The sequence below is a fragment of the Manis pentadactyla genome, chromosome X, assembly GCF_030020395.1.
Source record: "Manis pentadactyla isolate mManPen7 chromosome X, mManPen7.hap1, whole genome shotgun sequence".
NCBI lineage: Eukaryota > Metazoa > Chordata > Mammalia > Pholidota > Manidae > Manis > Manis pentadactyla.
In genome coordinates this window covers 32410939-32429306 of record NC_080038.1, presented here as the reverse complement: position 1 = coordinate 32429306, position 18368 = coordinate 32410939, and the positions used below count along the sequence as shown (strand labels likewise).

The following is an 18368-nucleotide window of genomic DNA, read 5'->3' as shown; positions in this document are numbered from 1 at the left end:
CTCGTTTTCCTTCCAACTCATCATCCTCTTAACAAAGGAAACAGTCACCCTGACCATCTAGACTTCTTAGGTATCCATGTTTTCAGCATCACTGTTCCCTCTCATGTTTATAAATGTGTTTATTTAATTCAATTAGGTGGAGGCAGGCTGCTTTCTAGTGGATGCAAAAGCTAGTTACACTGTGCTTTGTTACAAGGCTAGAGGGCTAAGGCAACATCGTGGAATAGAAATAAGAGTGAACACTTGCTTACTATTTACTAAGTGCCAGGTAAGAGAGGTAAAGTAACACCCGCATGTTATAACCAGTAAGTGGCAATAGCAGAATCCCAGCCTCTGTGCTTTACTTGGTGTGGATTCACACCCTGGCTCTGCCTTTACTTACAAGTAAGATTTTATCTTAATGACATGGGTATTTCAAAAGTCCTGTGTTTTGTGACCTTAGGGAATATAACACTTAATCTCCACCAAGATGTTCTGGGATTCTTGGTAGGCACAGTGAGAATAACAGAAGTTTCCGAATTAGCAATTCCCTTCCATTTGCTTAACCTTTTTACCTCAGGAAACTGCGGTTTATAGGATCATCGAATGGACACCAACAGGGCATCAGGAAAGGCAGTGTGATATAGAGGTTAACAGTACAGACCTGATAAGAATTCACATGCTGGCTCCCCCACTTAATAGCTGGTGACATTAGGTTCGTAACTTCTCCATGCCTGTTTCCTCATCTTCAAATAGGAATTAAAATGGCACAGTGGACACTCTAAGGGCTGCAGTGAGCATTAAGTGACATAATCATGAAGGCCACAGGCCAAAGGCCACACTACTTCAGCACCTCACACACATAAAGTGTGAGTGTGCACGTGGGACAAAAGACCAGTGAGACAAATGACATTTCCTCTCCATTACTGGACAGAAGCAATGAGGAGACCATGGGACCCTTGTACAAACAGGAGTGAAGTCAGAAGTCAGAAGTGCCAGTGCAGGGAGCTCTGGGGAAATGCCAGGAATTTTGCTGCCCAAACTCTGGTTCTGTGCTGGAGATTCCAGGCATCCTATGCCATCAACTGAATCCTGATTATATCTGTATGGCACTAACGTAGGGGCTGCAGATACACAAATTACAAGTCTGTCAAACCTGTGTCCTCTAGAGGCTAACATTTTAGCTGTGAATAGATATACTGGAGGCACAGAAGGGCTGGCCTCACAGCCAAAAATATAGATGCGTTAGCGGTTCAGAGGAGGAAGCAATGGGCAAAGGCTGAGCAAACCAGAATTCTGGAGTTACAGCTGAACTTTATGTTGGTCTAAGCCAGACGAGGCCCTATATGGTGGTGATCAAAGATGCATAGAGGGGTCCTCTAGGCAGGTCAAAAGGTACAGATAAAAGTAGAAAGATATATGATACCATCAGTGACCAACAATTATACCAGTTGGCTAGAAGAAGATTCTATAGGGAGGGGAATACTGAGTAGCCTAGTGGGTGGTGTAGGTGGGGGCCAATCTGTGGGGATAGGTTTTCTCAGCCTAAGTCTTGATTTAAGTCCGGCACCTTTGTGGACAGAAGTTTCCGACCTTGTCACAAGTAGTTTTAGTAACATACAAGCAAATTTAGTTTAGAAAGTAACAATAATAACGAGAGTCTACCACAAACTGCAAGTTAGCTGAGTGGTATTGTTCCATATTTAGATTCTTCATCAACATACAAGGGATATTAAGCCAAATGACTGAATGTAGAAAGTTACATGGGCCAAGTGGCATCCTGACAATATCAGAATCTCTTTTGATCCTCCAAGTAAATGTTCTTGCCATGTTGCCACAGTTCTGAATGTTTATAGGCTATATGCTCTTCTGAAGCATATATATATATATTCCAGTGGGGTTGCTCCTATTTTTTCTGGTAACCAAAGATGCAGATATTGGCTAATTTTTCACCCAGGTGCACCAAAATTCCCTCCTTAAAGTACTTCATAAATGCAATTTTTAGTGTTTGTAGTGCTAGCAACAGCATGGTTTTGCCCATTAAATTAAAACACAAAAAGGTCACCAAAATGTTTCAGCAAATATTTAGCTGAGACAAGGTCTTCAGAGGAATAAAGAGAACAAATAAAGATTTCATGTGGCCAATTTCACAACTGGCATTCTACAAATAAACACGCCTACACCCAAAGCCTTTTCATTTAGTAGAAATGTCTTCTATCAAACAGTTAATGCCACGTGACCCAGACCAGACACTTTCAAAGGCCATCCTAGCTTGTGGTGGGAATGGGGTGGAGGGCATAAATAAGCTAAAAACCCATCAGCCCACTACTGTCACCCTTTAGGTATTTAGGATACTTAGTTCAATGGAACTGGCACATGAGCATAGGGGATGGACAGAGACAGGGATATATTTCTTCCTTTACATCTTACCCACATGAGAGCATGAATATGCTTTTCTATATGCCTTTGCCTGTGGCTTTTCACTCATTACAGAGAAGGTGAAATGGGGTCAAACCCCTTATTTATAGTGTCCAATATAATTAAAGTGTTGTTTCACCTGGAATTACTCAGATGCCACTCACTCTGCCAGATGCTATAGGAGGAAAAGGCAGGGAATACCTTCAGAATCAAGTAACAGAATCAGAACCAAACTGCTTTCCTGGAGCTAAGACTGCCATAGTAAGTCTAGTGGGTCCAGGGATAGTCCCCTTCGGATTCCACATGCTAGGAGTGTCAATACCTTGACTATCCCTATGCAGACACAGCAATCAGGAGATCAGGACGTTGAGTTTTCTCTATGCCTCTGTGGCAGATACTGTACAGTGACGTATTCATACTTACTCCAAACTCCTTCAATTAGGCTTTCTTGTATTGCAGAGGCTAGAAGGCTGAAAAACATATTTCCAGACTCCCTTGCAGCTCAGGTTCCAGGTGTTATTTCGATTCTACCAGTTAGATGCATCCACAGGAGGGCTGTAATGAGGAAGTAAACTTTGTGAGGGATATCAGTGATTGATTCTTGAATGGGTTGGAGACACTTGATTCCTGTGAAAAACACTGATTTCTATTCTCTAGCATCACAAGTGCTGCGTACTATGAGGCAGCAGGAGTGAAGTTTCTGCTAGAAATGTCCTGTGGTGTAGCTGGCAGTTCTCCTGGCCAAGTAGCATCCAAACCAAGTTCTCCAGCCCTCCCAAGGACTCTGTAAACTACCTATATCCATTATTCATTGTCACAATAATGCTGCATAAAAACCCAAACATTTCAGTGACATCCAAATATAAGCATTTATTTAGCTCATAAATCTACAGGGCTCAGATGGGCTAGGCTGGGCTGGTTCATGTATCTGTGGTCAGCTGCAATTCACCTTGCCCACATGTCTGCAGGACAACTGGCTGTGAATCAATCTAAGACTTGGCTCTGCAGCACATCTCCCATCCTCCAGTAGGCTAGCCTGGACATGTTCTCTTACAGAGGACAGAGGAGCAAGAACAAAAGAATAAATGTACAAATGCTTCTTCAAGTCCTTATAAGACAGGGACCAAGGATGTAGTCAGAATAGGGTGAGGACCTCCGGAGGGGTCAGGGTGAGATATTTGCAGTCAGAGCAAGGTAACTACATGCAAGGAAACCCCCCTGCTAAAACTCTATGTTAAACATTGAGCTCTAGAATCATTCTTCAGTGAGATCAGTTAATGTTCCCCAGATAAAGAAGAGTAGCACATGTTTTATTATGCTAATCATTTGTAAACATGTGTTAGATTCACTTTAGCATACTAAAAGGCCCAGGCTTATGTGCTGTCTTTCCTCCTTCAGATCTGATGAAGTGATTTTGTAAACTGGGCAACTAATTTAGCAAGTAAGCCCAGGCATAAACAACACAGTAAAAGGCAGGAAGGATTCCACCTTAAAGATAAGATTGCATTTTAATACCCAAGAAGTTAAGACCTTAGAAATTCTTAACTTACTCTTTAGCAAACAATACCTCAGCCCACCTTGGGTGGCTGAGCAGGTGGCCTTGTTTCATATGCCCCCAGACCAAGATGCTGGTATCTCAGGGAGAAATCATCAGAGCAGAAAGCTGCTTGTGTTGTTAATTCTAAATATTCAGAGACCACTTAACAAGTCCACACCCCTAAGTTTTTTCATGTTCTCGAAAAATCCTCAGCTGCCTATAAAACTCCCTAGACAACGCACCACTACGGACTCTCTTGTCCCCTCCTGGCATGAGCCGGGAGCTCTGTCCTTTCACTGTATCTCTAAATAAAAGCCTGTACCTTGCTCTCCTACCTTGAGTGTTTGTGAAGCTCATTCTTCGGCTCCGCAAACAAGAACCCCGGCATCACTTACATGCATATCTACTAACATTTTATTGGTCAAAGCAACTCACATGGTCAAGCTCAGACTCAAGAGAAACAGAAATATTGTCGTTTACTGAGAAAAACTACACAGTCACATTTCCAAAAGGCATGGATAGAGATGGGGAGAACTGGGGCCAGAAAGACCATGCCACCTAATACCTTCACATCAACCCTTCTGCTTCAACAAGGCAGAGGGAATTTGGTTGTTTTCAACTAAGAGGCTTGACTGATACAGCCATACTCCTTGATAAGAAGGGATTAAAATGGACAAATGTGGCAAAATTCCATCAGAAAAAAACTTTGGAAAAATGAAATGTTCTCCAAGCAAATACAGTGATTAAGAATTCTATGATTGACCTAATCATCTTGGTCTGCCCCTGCCCTCCCCTTTCTTCTCCTTCATTACCTTGCTATCCCTCTCCTGACCCTTTTCCTAAAAGTCTAAAGAAGCAGAACAATAGATATATGCTAATACATGCATTGAAATTTCTAGAAAAATATCAGTAATAGTTAACAGGAGATGCGCCTAAAAAAGGACACAAGGATATGGGATAGAAAGCTGTCCTAATTTTTACTGTGTACTCTTTGATGGTTGAATATCTTACCATGTTACTGAATCATTCTTGCGATTAGAAATTAACCCAAATGAAAAGACAAATAGTGAAAAAAATCCATGCATAACCATTAGTTTTACTCTTTTTGTGTGTGTGTGCTTAGTATCTATATGGCTACCCATAGTTAGTTACAGAAATTCATGCTAGTGGACTAAGATTGGGATTATTTGATTAAAAATTTATTACCATGATTCCATACCAATATCAATAAATAATTGAATAAATGAGTCAATGGGCCATTTTCCCTTGCAGAAGAATTCCAAATAATTTACATAGACATTCCACCCTCTGGGAGGTAGAACCTAACTGCCCACAACTTAAGTGTGGGCTGCACCTAGTAACATCCTTCCAAAAAGGACAGCACGAAAAGGTGGGTGGGGGGTGAAGTAACTACAGTGAGAAACCTGACAACCACCGCCAGCTGGGTGATCAAGGGTGAACAGTGCTAAGTCATGCAGTAAGTTCGTGATCATATGTACCCTGGACATGAGGTGGTGCGAATGGTATTTCACCTCTGTGGTCTTCCTCCCAAAAACCCATAACCCCTATCTAAGCATGAGAAAACATTAGACAAATTCCAACACCTGACCAGTACTCCCCCAAACTGTCAAGATCATCAAAAACAAGACGTGTGAGAAACTGTCACAGTTAAGAGGTGGCTATGGAGACATGATGATAAAATATAATGTAGGGTGCTAGATGGGATCCTAGAATAGAAAAAGGGCATTAGGTAAAAAGCAAGAAAATCTAAATAAGCTATGGACTTTACTTAATGATAATGCATCAATGTTGGTTCATTAACTGTCACAAATGTACCATACTGATAACATGTTAATAATAGAGGAATTTTGGTGTAGGTGTATGGGAACACTCTGTACTATCTTCACAATTTTTCTGTAAATCAAAACTGTTCTAAAATATAAAGTTTATTAAAAATTCATCATCAATTATACAAAAATAGTTAAACTAAGAAATCGATCAACAAATAAATCAGTCAGCAGGTATTGTGGCTGGTACAAATGACACCATCTAAGTACCCAATGGGCTCATACAAACAAAAATTTTTAACTGGAGCCAGGTGGTTATGTGGCTCACAGAAATGACATTATGAGGCCTACAGCTCAGTAGTGAGCCCATTTGAAAGGGGCTGTGGGATGGATAAAGAGCTACTCCTGGTCTACATGACAACTGTACAACACAACCTTCGCTATCCACTTGAGCATCCTTCTAATTTATGGAGTGGTTGGGGAAATGCTTCTTTTTCCTCATGCTTTAAGACAGGTCTACCTCTGAGAGTAAGTGTCAGTACTGGAGAGTTAGGAGAGGTGCTTTGCTCACTCCAGCTCACCATGGCACCTGGTCTTGAAGAAGAGCAGACTCAGGGAGCCAAAGGCCACCCTGCATTGTTGTGTGGGACTCACTAGAGCATTATTCCAAGGTGGGGGACTCTTAGGAAAATAGAGTGGAGAAGGGAGACTGATGCATCCAAGGGTGAGACCAGCTCCTACAAGGAGGCAGGACTTCCTGCCAGAGTGGAGGCTTGCCTGCGGGGCACTGAAGTCAGGTCTTCTCAAAAAGGTCTGCAAGGTAAGGATGGGAACTGAGATGCACTTGTACCTCCCCCCCCACCCCCATGAAGGTTTAGAGTTAAGTGCTTTTCTTGTGGACTATGATTTAGATGATATTGGATATTCACTTTTATTCATTTCCCTCAGCTGTTGTAATTTCCTTTGTTTTGCTTTAGAGCACAGTTCTTGACCTGGAGCGGAGGTGGGATGGCAGTCCATGGACTCCCAAGGGTATATGGATGGAAATTACAGGGCTCATGACCATGGATGGGAGAAAAATTACATTTTTATGTTCACTAATCTCTAACTGAAATTTAGTATTTCCTTCAAATATAAATGTAGGCAGCAAACCACAACTGTATTAGCACCTATGACTGTGTCACCAGTTGGAAATCACAGACATTTTTCATGTCACATTACAGTTATTACAGATACTGTGAAATATCCTTTATGTTCGTTACTACTTTAAAATTGGGTGATCATTAGACCCACCACTAGATTTTGTTTAATAAGATCCAATAAGAACCAATTTGTTATTATCCTGACAATTGTACTTCAGTATTGTTTTCTTTGTAATCCAGTATGCTTGATTTTATGTATTTAGGCCACTATTATGATAAGGGGGCCATAGGCTTCATCGAAGGATACACGGCACAAAAGTGTTTTCAAGTTGTAAACCTGGCTTAGAATTGAAGATCTGGTACAACCTGAGGGTTTCATGTCAAGGAAAGTAATGAGTAGGTTTGAAACTAAAGAGAATTGTCACATTCACAGACTCCTCACTCCCTAACACCATTATACTCCTTCCCAATACATATACACACACATAGCATACATGCGCACACACACACCGTTAGAAACAAGGGGGATAGTAGCCCAAGAATGCTGTGCTGAGACCAGCAATAACATGGCAGTTGGACGTGCATAGCAGAGAGCAGTGGGGAGCCTCAGGACACACAGGAACCACAGGCATGTGGACGGAGGGGCAGAGAGGACACAACGAACTGTTCTTTCCTAATATATTAGAGAACGTGACCCTTAAGGGCCATAAGGAAAACTGAATTTTGTGCCCTGCCATTCTAATGGACTGCAATACATTTGGGAACACAAAGGGGAAAATACATCACATGCTGAAGAGCACTGACTCTGAGAGCCATTAGTTCAGACTGAGGGCTAGAGGTGGCTTTCCCGAGGCCGTGCACTTTGTTAGTACAGCATCTTCACTGATGGTGGTTTCATGTATTTTAATTATTATATAATATCCAATGCATATGTATACAAAAGAATCTGTATCACATTTAAACCATAAATAATAATAAATGAGCTTCAATGATCCCATCACCCAATTCAAGACTTACACCATTACTAATGCCAGTGTATCTACTGTATGTTCCTGTCCTATACCATCCCTGTCTCCATATCACAGGAAAGCACTACCTGAATTGTGAGTTTACCTTGCTTTATAGTTGGTCATGTATGCATGATTCCATAATGTATTGTACGGTATTGTTTGTTTTTGAGCTTTATAAAAGTTATGCATGAAGTCATTGCTTAGTTTTTCTTTCAATATTTTGTTTCTAACATGCATCTATGTTCCTGCATGTAACAGTGGTTAATTTTTATTCTATTGTGAAATAATGAGTATCATTTTCTAATTTATTTTCCCATCAACAAACAATTAGGTTATTCTGAAAGAGAAATCAGGAAAACAATTCCATTCACAATTGCATCAAAAAGAATAAAATACCTAGGAATAAACATAACCAAGGAAGTGAAAGTCCTGTACTCTGAAAACTACAAGACACTCACGAGAGAAATTAAAGATACCAATAAATGGAAACACATCCCATGCTCATGGATAGGAAGAATTAATATTGTCAAAATGGCCATCCTGCTGAAAGCAATCTACAAATTCAATGCAATCCCAATCAAAATACCAACAGCATTCTTCAGCAAACTAGAGTAAATAGTTCTAAAAATCATATGGAACCATAAAAGACCCCAAATAGCCAAAGTAATCATGAGAAGGAAGAATAAAGCAGGGTGGGGGAATTATGCTTCCCAACTTCAAGCTCTACTACAAAGCCGAGGTAATCAAGACAATTTGGTACTGGCACAAGAACAGACTCATAGACCAATGGAATGGACTAGAGAGCCCAGATATAAACCCAACCATATATGGTCAATTAATATATGATAAAGGAGCCAGGGATATACAATGGAGAAATGACAGCCTCTTCAACAACTGGTGTTAGCAAAACTGGACAGCTACATGCAAGAGAATGAAACTGGATTACTGTCTAACCCCATACACAAAATTAAACTCAAAATGGATCAAAGACCTGAATGTAAGTCATGAAACCATAAAACTCTTAGAAGAAAACATAAGCAAAAATCTCTTGAATATAAACATGAGCAACTTTTTCCTGACCGCATCTTCTTGAGCAAGGGAAATAAAATAAAAAATGAACAAATGGGACTATACCATGCTAAAAAGCTTCTGTACAGCAAAGGACACCATCAGTAGAACAAAAAGGCATCCTACAGTATGAGAGAATATGTTTGTAAATGGTATATCCGATAAAGGGTTTACATCCAAAATAAATAAAGAGCTCACATACCTCAACAAACCAAAAGCAAATAATCTGATTAAAAAATAGGTTGGAGGATCTGAACAGACACTTCTCCGAAGAAGAAATTCAGATGGCCAACAGGCATATGAAAAGATGCTCCACATCCCTAATCATCAAAGAAATGCAAATTAAAACCACAATGAGATATCACCTCACACCAGTTAGGATGGCCAACATCCAAAAGACAAACAACAATAAATGTTGGTGAGGATGCGGAGAAAGGGGAACCCTCCTACACTGCTGGTGGGAATGTAAGCTAGTTCAACCATTGTGGAAAGTAATATATGGAGGTGCCTCAAAAAACTAAAAATAGAACTACCATTTGACCCGGGAATCCCACTCCTTGGAATTTGCCCAAAGAATACAAGTTCTCAGATTCAAAAAGACATATGCAGCCCTATGTTTATTGCAGCACTATTTACAATAGCCAAGAAATGGAAGCAACCTAAGTGTCCATCAGTAGATGAATGGATAAAGAAGATGTGGTACATATACACAATGGAATACTACTCAGCCATAAGAAAAGGGCAAATCCAACCATCTGCAGCAACATGGATGGAGCTACAGGGTATTATGCTCAGTGAAATAAGTCAGGCAGAGAAAGACAAATACCAAATGATTTCCCTCATTTGTGGAATATAACAACGAAGCAAAACTGAAGGAACAAAATAGCAGCAGACTCACAGACTCCAAGAAGGGACTCGTGGTCACCAAAGTGGAGGGGTGGGGTAGAGCAGGCAGGGAAGGAGGGAAAAGGAGATTATGGGATATCATGATCACTGCACATGGTGTGTATGGGGTCACGGGGAAAACAGTAGCTCAGAGAAGATAAATAGGGACTCTGTGGCATCTTACACTGATAGACAGTGACTGCAATGGGGTGGGGGGGCTCAATTATAAGGGTGAATGTAATAACATTGTTTTTCTTGTGAAACCTTCATAAGAGTGCATATCATTGATACCCTAATAAAAAAAAAGTAAGCACAAGCAAACAAACAAAAAAACAGACAATTAGGTTATTCTGGTATTTTTGCATTATGAATGATGTTGCTAAGGACATTCCTAAAGCAAGCTCCTGGTTCACATGCAGACTAATTTCTCTAGGAGTTATACCTAGAAATGAAATTGCTGGGCTATAGAGTATGTGAATGTACAACTTCACAAGATAGAGCGAAGTTTTCTTTTCCAAAATGATTTTATCCAATTTGCACTCCCATCAACAAAGCCTAGCACTTCCTATTGATCCATGCCCATTCCAACACCCAATACTATCCAATTGCATAATGTATTATCATCTTTGCACACCAAAGACAGTACACTGCTTTATCATAAAAGTGTCAGCAAGTGCAAAAGTTTTATCAGTACAGCTGAATTCAAGGTTATACAATGTCTTAACCTGAGCTTTCCCTGAAATGCAAAGCCAAACAAGGGTTTATATGCAAGTAATTTATTTAGGGACATAATTCCAGGGAATAAAAGTAGGGAATTGGGGAAAAATAACAGGAAAAGAGAGAAAATCAATAAAAGAGTATATTTCTGAGTTGGCCACAACTGTAGGCAACTGGGGCCTAATCCTTTTAGAACCTCTCAGAAGCAAACAATACTAAAACACAGTTCAGAATTATTTGGCCAACAATGGAAGAAGGGAGCACTCACCTATCTCTGGCTCCCATCCCACATTAGTCAAGGATTTACTCAAGCCTTTAACTCCCTCGCATCCCATCATACACAAGCCAGGGCTTCCAGCAGGACTCTGTGTTGAAACATCAAAGAAGCCCTGGGGTGGAAAGTGAAATACTTATGGTGAGGCTAAGGCAAGGTGCTATCTGGTTACGCCCACGAAACTGGTCACTGGATCAATGGCTTGACTGAAAGGTAGGCTGAAAGGATGTGCCCAATAGACGCAGCTAGTAAGTGGCAGCAATGGAACTCAAACACGTGTATCTAATCACAGATCAAATAAATATTAGGCACTTGTCAATAGTGCGTAAACACTCTCGACTGCCTACCCAACAGCCACTCCTACCTTTCTTCTCTGCTAAAAGAACACTAATGTGTTTGAGAAGCAAGCAAAGATCTCTGGAATGGCACTGGCACAGGCCAGGCTGCCATCACAGGCCCTGATTCCCTCTTCTACCTTTCTAACAGCTTCAATGATGGCATATACCTAAGAGATCAAGCCATGGTCCAGGATGGCTCTAGCCACCAGGCCTGCCTTCCAGGCTAGCAGCTGGAGGAAACAGGCGGTATAGACTCCTGACCAAGTCAACTCTCTTCAGGCAGGCTTCCTAGAAGTCCCGCCCAACACAACAGTTACATCTCACTGGCAGAACTCAGGCCTAGGGTCATCCCTCCATGCAAGAGGTGCTGTGTGACAGACACTGGTCATGGAATGTAGCACCACCAGGAATGAAACTGGATTCTGTCACTAAGAGGGAAGGTGCAAAAGGATTCTGAGTGGCAACTAGAATTCTCTGCCAAAGTAGCCATTTGACTGGAGGCAAATGTTTAACCTATGCCTCAGTTTTCCTACTTGTAAAATGCAAGTTGAAGTACGACTTCACAAAGTTGTTCTGGAGACTAAATGAGATCGTGTCAATAAAAGTGCACAGTATACCTGCTATGCAGAAACTGGTTAATAACCACTAGCTGGCATTAACACACTTTGGTGACTCACTGTCACCAGGCCTGGCACTGAGCATTGCCACCTCTGATAACTGATCTTATCAGTGTCTGCACATATCGGGCTTGAAGGTGCTGGATGCTGACTCTCACTCACAAAATTCAGAAGGGTTTGAAGCCAGAGTGGCAGCTTAGTAATTTACAATGAGAAATAGAACTTCAGGCAGACCTCACAGCCTGGCCAGGTTATTCCTTCCCTGAAGGCAATGAACATGGAGAATCATACGGTTGATTGCTGAGCATGAAATCAGGAGAAACAGAATTTGTTACAGAAGCCAAATGCTTAAGGACACTGGGCTCTGACAGCCTACTGTATCCATCTCCACACCTGAGCTTGTGCAATCTGGTGGGTCGGGTGACCATGCTGGAAACATGACGGCTGACTTCTTCCCCAGACACTGCTGGAGATACGTTAGCAAACTGCTGGCAAAACTGACCAGGAACATGGAAACTGTGAAAGCCTTGAGGGTAGACTCAAAACACTTTTTGGAGCATCAGCAAAGCCACTCTGAGCAGAGGCCCCGTATGCCTGGCATGACTGTGGAAAAGTCACACGTAAGTGAAAAACTTGAGCAAGACACATTTTTTTGATAAAAGCCTGAGAGGAAATGGAAGAGCAAGAAACCTGCTTTTATCTCTGTTTAAAGGATTTATTGGATAAGTTGAGTCCCTTTTAAAGTGTGAAATGAAAATATTTTAGTTGCTTCATATAGACATATAGTAGAGAACATTAAAATTAAAAACCTAAAATACTTTTAAAAATTGAGCAAAAAAACATAATGTATATATGCATATACATACTTATGTGTCTATATACAATCTCAGTGGTGACTAAATGTACAAAGATGACTTTCTATCTTCTAGGCTGATCATAAGTTAAAAATATAAGTCAAAAATGGCATTTAATACACCTAACCTACCAAACATCATAGCTTAGCCTGGCCCACCTTAAACACTCACAGGCTCAGAACATTTACAATAGCCTGCTGCTGGAAAAAATCATCTAACACCAAACCTATTTAGAATAAAGTGTTAAATATCCCATGTCATTTATTGAATACTGTACTGAAAGTGAAAACCAGAATGGCTGTACAGATGCACAAGGGTTCTCGGTGTTTCTGTAGTTGACTCTCAGGACTGTGTGGCTGACTGGGACCTACCTGCCCAACATCACAGAGAGGATGGTGCATATCACTAGCCTGGGAAAAGATCACAATTTAAAGCATGGTTTCTACTGAATGCACGTTGATTTGCACCATGATAAAGTCAAAAAAAATTTCTTTAAGTTGAATCATTGTAGGTCAGGAACCATCTGTACACGTATGATTATTTTAGATAGACATCTACTTTCTAAAATACAATCACGTTCTTGAGAATATACCCAGGTCACTAGCTTGAAGTTTAGGCTGTTTCTAAACCATCTAGTCTCACATTTACAGTCTCTTGTTTTACTCCCACAGATGAGCAATAACATCCACCGAATGTGAATTTTACTAATTGAACTCTCAAAGAGCAGACAAGCTGTTTTCCCATCTCTGATTATTTAGGAGAAGGGGACATTGTCTGATATAGCTTACTGTTGATCTCATGTAGAAATTAAAATGTGATTAAATCAAGTAATTGAAAATTAATGTGTCCTGAGACATTTGTGATATCCATTGAGATTATACAATCTATAGAGTAGTTAATCTTTCAAAAAATCATATATGAAAAGCAAGCAAACTGATTTTATAAAGTCATCTTTCTTGATTTTATATCTTTTCAGCTGGTATAAGGGCAGGCTACAATTTAGCTGTGTGATTGGAGGAGAAACATGAATAGAGATAGATGGGCTGATAGACAGCCTCTGAGTTCATGCACCTCCATCTGTATGAAAGATTAAAAGAGACTGCAATGTAGCATTTTCTCCCATCTCCTCGTCCTTTGTCCTGTGAGCAGAAAAATTAAGCTTGACAAAAGAAAAGGTGCAACACTATCAGGGATTAAGATAGCAAATATCACGGATAAACTTCACAGACACTGATGTATGCAGTGAATTAGTCTCACCCAATACCTTAAAGTCGCAAAATGCCAGAAATATGCACAAAGTATGGTCCCTAGACCAGCAGCATCACATCACCTGGGGACTTGCTAGAAACGGCGCTCTTCCCCAAACCTATGGAATCAGAAATTTAGCAAACTCTCCAGGTGATTCTAATGCCTGCTGGAGCTTCAGAACAACTGATGTACATGGAGCCATGTTATTTAAGGTAGTATCTGTGGCCCGACAGCACTGGCATCGCCTGCATTTGTTAGAACTGCAGAATCTCGGGGCCCATCCAGACTTAACTGAATTACAAAAAGGTCTTCAGGGGACTTGCACGCACATTAAAGTTGGAGACAGGCTGTCCTTCTCCACTGGCTCCTGTTAATGTGCTGAATTGTGTCCCCCTTCCCAAATTCGTATGTTCAAGTCCTAAACCCTAGTACCTCGGAATGTGACAGTATTTGGAGACAGTGTCTTTAAAGACTAGGCCATATGGGTGGGTCCTAATCCAATTGGACTGGTGTCCTTCAGGAAATTAGAACACAGACGTGCACAGAGGAAAGGCCACATGAGAACACAGGGAGAAGGTGGACAGCGAGAAGCCAAGGGGAGAGGCCTCAGGAGAAGCCAGACCTGCTGACACCTTGATCTTTGCCTTCTAACCTCCACAACTATGAGACAATAAATGTGTTATTCAAGTCACCTAGGCTGTGGTACTTTATTATGGTAGCCCCAGCACACTAATACAATTCCCAAATTCAGGGCCATATTGGAATCATCTGGCAAGTTTTAAAAATCCTGATACCTGATTCCTGTTCCCAGAGGTTGCAATTTAAGTAATCTGGAGATCAGCCCATCAATCTGGATTTTTAAAACCTCTCCAGGTGATTTTTAAAGTCCAACAAAGTTTGAGAACCACCGATAATCTATGTCATTCTTTTGACTGGTGAGTGAGAAATCTAAGGCAAAACGTCTTGCAATTGTTAGGTTTCAGTCTCTTGACACCTGCTTAGCTGATCTCCCATCTTCATGTCCTCAAACCCTGGTCATTCTGTAAACATGTCACGACTCCTACTGGGAAAGAGAGTCAATAATCAAAGCTGGCAGTAATATATGCTCTCTTCATGTACTGCATCAACTTTAAATTTTTTTGTGTGCTAGGACTCATCTTGAACATCTCCTGTAATATATCTCCCACAGCACAGTTCCCCAAAGACAATGTGACATGTGACCACCTACCATTGTCAGTACCCACTCTCTCTCCTTATGCTCTTCTTGTCCCTCCTGCTAAGTCGCCCTCCAGTTCCTAGGATTCAAATTAATGACTCAAAGGTTGTGTAAACCAGCATTTCAAGGCAGAGGTGGCAAACCACTAGTTCTTTCTTGCTAAACCCTTTCCATTTGTCCCTGTTAAGTTGTGACCCTCCCAAACTCAATAGTCTACTCATGGACCAACTATTTACTCAGTGTTTACTCTGTTCCAGGGACTGATCTGACCCATATGTCATGCAATGCAAACCATATAAGCTGTATATATATATATTTATCTTTTCTACCTGCAGTCTCTAAAAGTTAATGTGCTCTACAAAAGTGATTATTTAGCACCCTATCATACACCTTCAGTGGGGGGAAACCTGTTCTGAATGTGCTTTCTCTGCACTAATTTTTTACTTAGACCAATCATTAATATGGTTACTGGTTAACAGAGAATCATTTTCATGACAGTCTAACAGACTTGCTGGTTAGCTCCCTAAAGCCATCTCCAACCTCCCTCTCTCTGACCTTCCTTCCTCTATAGAAGCTGAGAAGCTTAATACTCATTTTCCCAGCCTCCCTTGTCACTAAAGACTGCTACATGGCCCAGCTTGGCCAATGAGACACGGGTGAACCTGCTGGGGAACTCTGGGCAAAGATATTTCTTCTCTGATAAGCGCAAGTTGCACGAGAGAAATTATTCTACCCCTTTCCACTCCAGTTTACTGCCTTTGAACATGGGATAAAGATGTAATGTCTGGAGCTGTTAGAGCCATATTGAAACCATGAGGGTAAGACACTGACCCAGAATCCTGACATTGTTAGCAACTCCAGTGATCACCTGCTGTCAGGCTGCTGTCTGTTGAAGTCATTTTTAGTTGGCTTTTCATTACATGCAGCAAAAAATCCCACAATATATGAATGTTTTCCATATATCCCAAATTCTTATTTACTTAGAACACAATATAGTCTGAGGATCCACACTTTGAGAATTACTGAATTAAAAGGAATATCTTCCAGGAATGAAGAAAAAACATGCTGAGGTGTGTGCAAGGAACAATAAACCCAATCTGAACTGCCGAATTTATTTATTCATGCCTTCATTTCTTCACCAGACCCCCACCTTAGTAGGCTCTTTACAGGGATCCCATCTTTACAGGGATGTAAAGATAAGTAAGACCTTACTCCTGCCTTCCAAGACATTTTACTGTCTTGAGCAAGACTTCTGTATAAACCAAGAGTCACAAGATGGCAAATGCTGAGATAGAGATATGCAGAGAAAAGGGTCATGTTATCAGGAAGGTCAGAAAGCTAACTCAGTTTGGGAGACTCCCTGGAAAGAGGTCTGAATAAGAGAATCACTGAAGCTTTCACTCAACTCTGAAAGTTATCCCTGTGATCTGACTAAACATGTAAGCTTTTATTTTTCTTCCGGGGGAGGGGGCGGTTTTTTTCTATAATCACTGACTATAAAACCAAATGACAATTCAGGAGGGAGCAATTTGACAGGCAACTCAATCAACTGTCAGAGAATCTTCTCCAGCCATCTTTCTCCATCCCAGAAAGCAGGATAGAAACATGGTTTTGTTGGGGGGTGGGGCGGGGAGAGGGAGTACTTTCCTCCCAGATCAGCAGGATGTTTGTCTAGAACAGAAGAATTCTGTGCTGTGAATTGCGACCACCTGTTAACATTACATCAACCCAAACAACATTGATAAAGCAATCAGTCGTCAACAGGAGCTGTGCACAAATGCACACATTCCAGGAGGCTCTCTCCTCTACTATTAAGCAAAAAAAAAAAAAACCCAGGCAGCCATAATTAGCACCTATTTAATAGTCACAGAAACACCTGTGCTTAATGGCAGAGAAAGGGGGAAGGAACCCCCGTGCATCGGTTTCTTTCTAAAGTCAGTTAGTGGAAGCCTATCCCCCCAACACGCACACGTACGGTAGAAAGGAAAACTAACATGAGCTTTGCCCTGTTAAATCCTTATGAGAAACAGAAATAGGTGCTCATTGATTTTCTTGCAAGGGAAATAATAGGTTGTGAAGCATCTCTGAAAATAAGATCAGCAGTAGTCTCCTAAAATTTTCCTAGAATACATTAAAAATAAAATATCCAACAGAGTCCTTCAATGAATTGTTTCAGCATCACGGTGGCATTCACACTAATGTGCCTCCGGAACATTTTGATTCAGGCAACAGTAACGAGATCAATATGCAGCGATTGCAGTTACCTACGGCTCTGGCATGTCCTGGGCTGGAGAGGCTGCTCCAAGATCCCAACTCAGGCTACCGTAAAACATCTGCCACCTCGCCGAGAATGAGGAAACCACCCTGGCAAAGGATTTCAGCTCAGCCCTCTAGCTCTCCACTCACCACCAAACCTCTAAGAATCACCCAGGGAGAAAGTGGGGGAGGAGGGAAACACAGGAAACAAACATTCCTAGCCCCATAAACGCCGAATCCGGACATTTGAAGGTACCCGGGAAATCAAGCATATGGCCCCAGAGTTTGGCTTGGCTGATGTCTGAGCATAATTGGATATTTTCTGCTGCGTTTTAAAAATCTAACTTTCTGTCTCCAATGCAGAGACCCAGAGAGAGGAAGCAAAGGCAGACAGAGACGCAGACCGGGAGACACCCCCCCCCGCCCCCACCTCCAACCCCGGCCCAGTCACCCAAGCACGAGGCATCAGAACAGGAGAAACTTACCTGGCCCTCGCCTAGACGGAAAGGCTGCCGGTCTGGCCTCAGCGGGGGTAGTATTCAGGGGTGAGTCGCTGAAGCCGGAGATGAAATGCAGACCCCAGCCGGGAGGCCAAGTGCGGCTCCCTGCCCCGGGGAGCCGAGTGACTCACGCGCTCGGCGCCTCCGCCCGCGCTGCGCGCCCCTCTGCTCCCCGCCCCGCGCAGGTGCCGGACCGCGCGCGAGGAGGCGGTCTCCAGCCGCCCGCGTGCTCGGGGCTGTGCCTGGCGCCCCCAGGCGGCCGCGCCGGGGCCCACCAGGCGGAGTGGCGCCAGACACAGCCAGCCCCTGCGGACCACACGACCGCCCGCCGCCGCAGGACCAGTGCCGTCGTGGGTCGGCCCTGTCCTCCGCCCCGCGCCCCCCCGGTACCCGCCCCCCTAGGCTGCCCATCTGAGCTCAACACACCTGCCACCCGGACAGGGCATTGCCAGGGCCCTCCCTCAGGCTGTGCCAGCCGGCTCCAGGAGGCACAACCAACCCCAGGTCTCAGGCCAGCGCGGC

The 18368-nt window shown here is 42.3% G+C and overlaps 1 protein-coding gene across 3 annotated transcripts in view; it reads right to left on the bottom strand.

The window, feature by feature from the left end:
* Positions 1 to 18065, bottom strand: part of SYTL5 (synaptotagmin like 5) — a 242297-nt gene extending 224232 nt beyond the window's left edge. For all 3 annotated transcript variants that reach the window (XM_057495496.1, XM_057495498.1, XM_057495497.1), the window contains exon 1: positions 17832 to 18065. The gene's annotated coding sequence lies outside the window, so the exon portion shown is untranslated. The remainder of the gene's footprint in view (positions 1 to 17831) is intronic.
* Between the last annotated feature and the right edge of the window lie 303 nt (positions 18066 to 18368).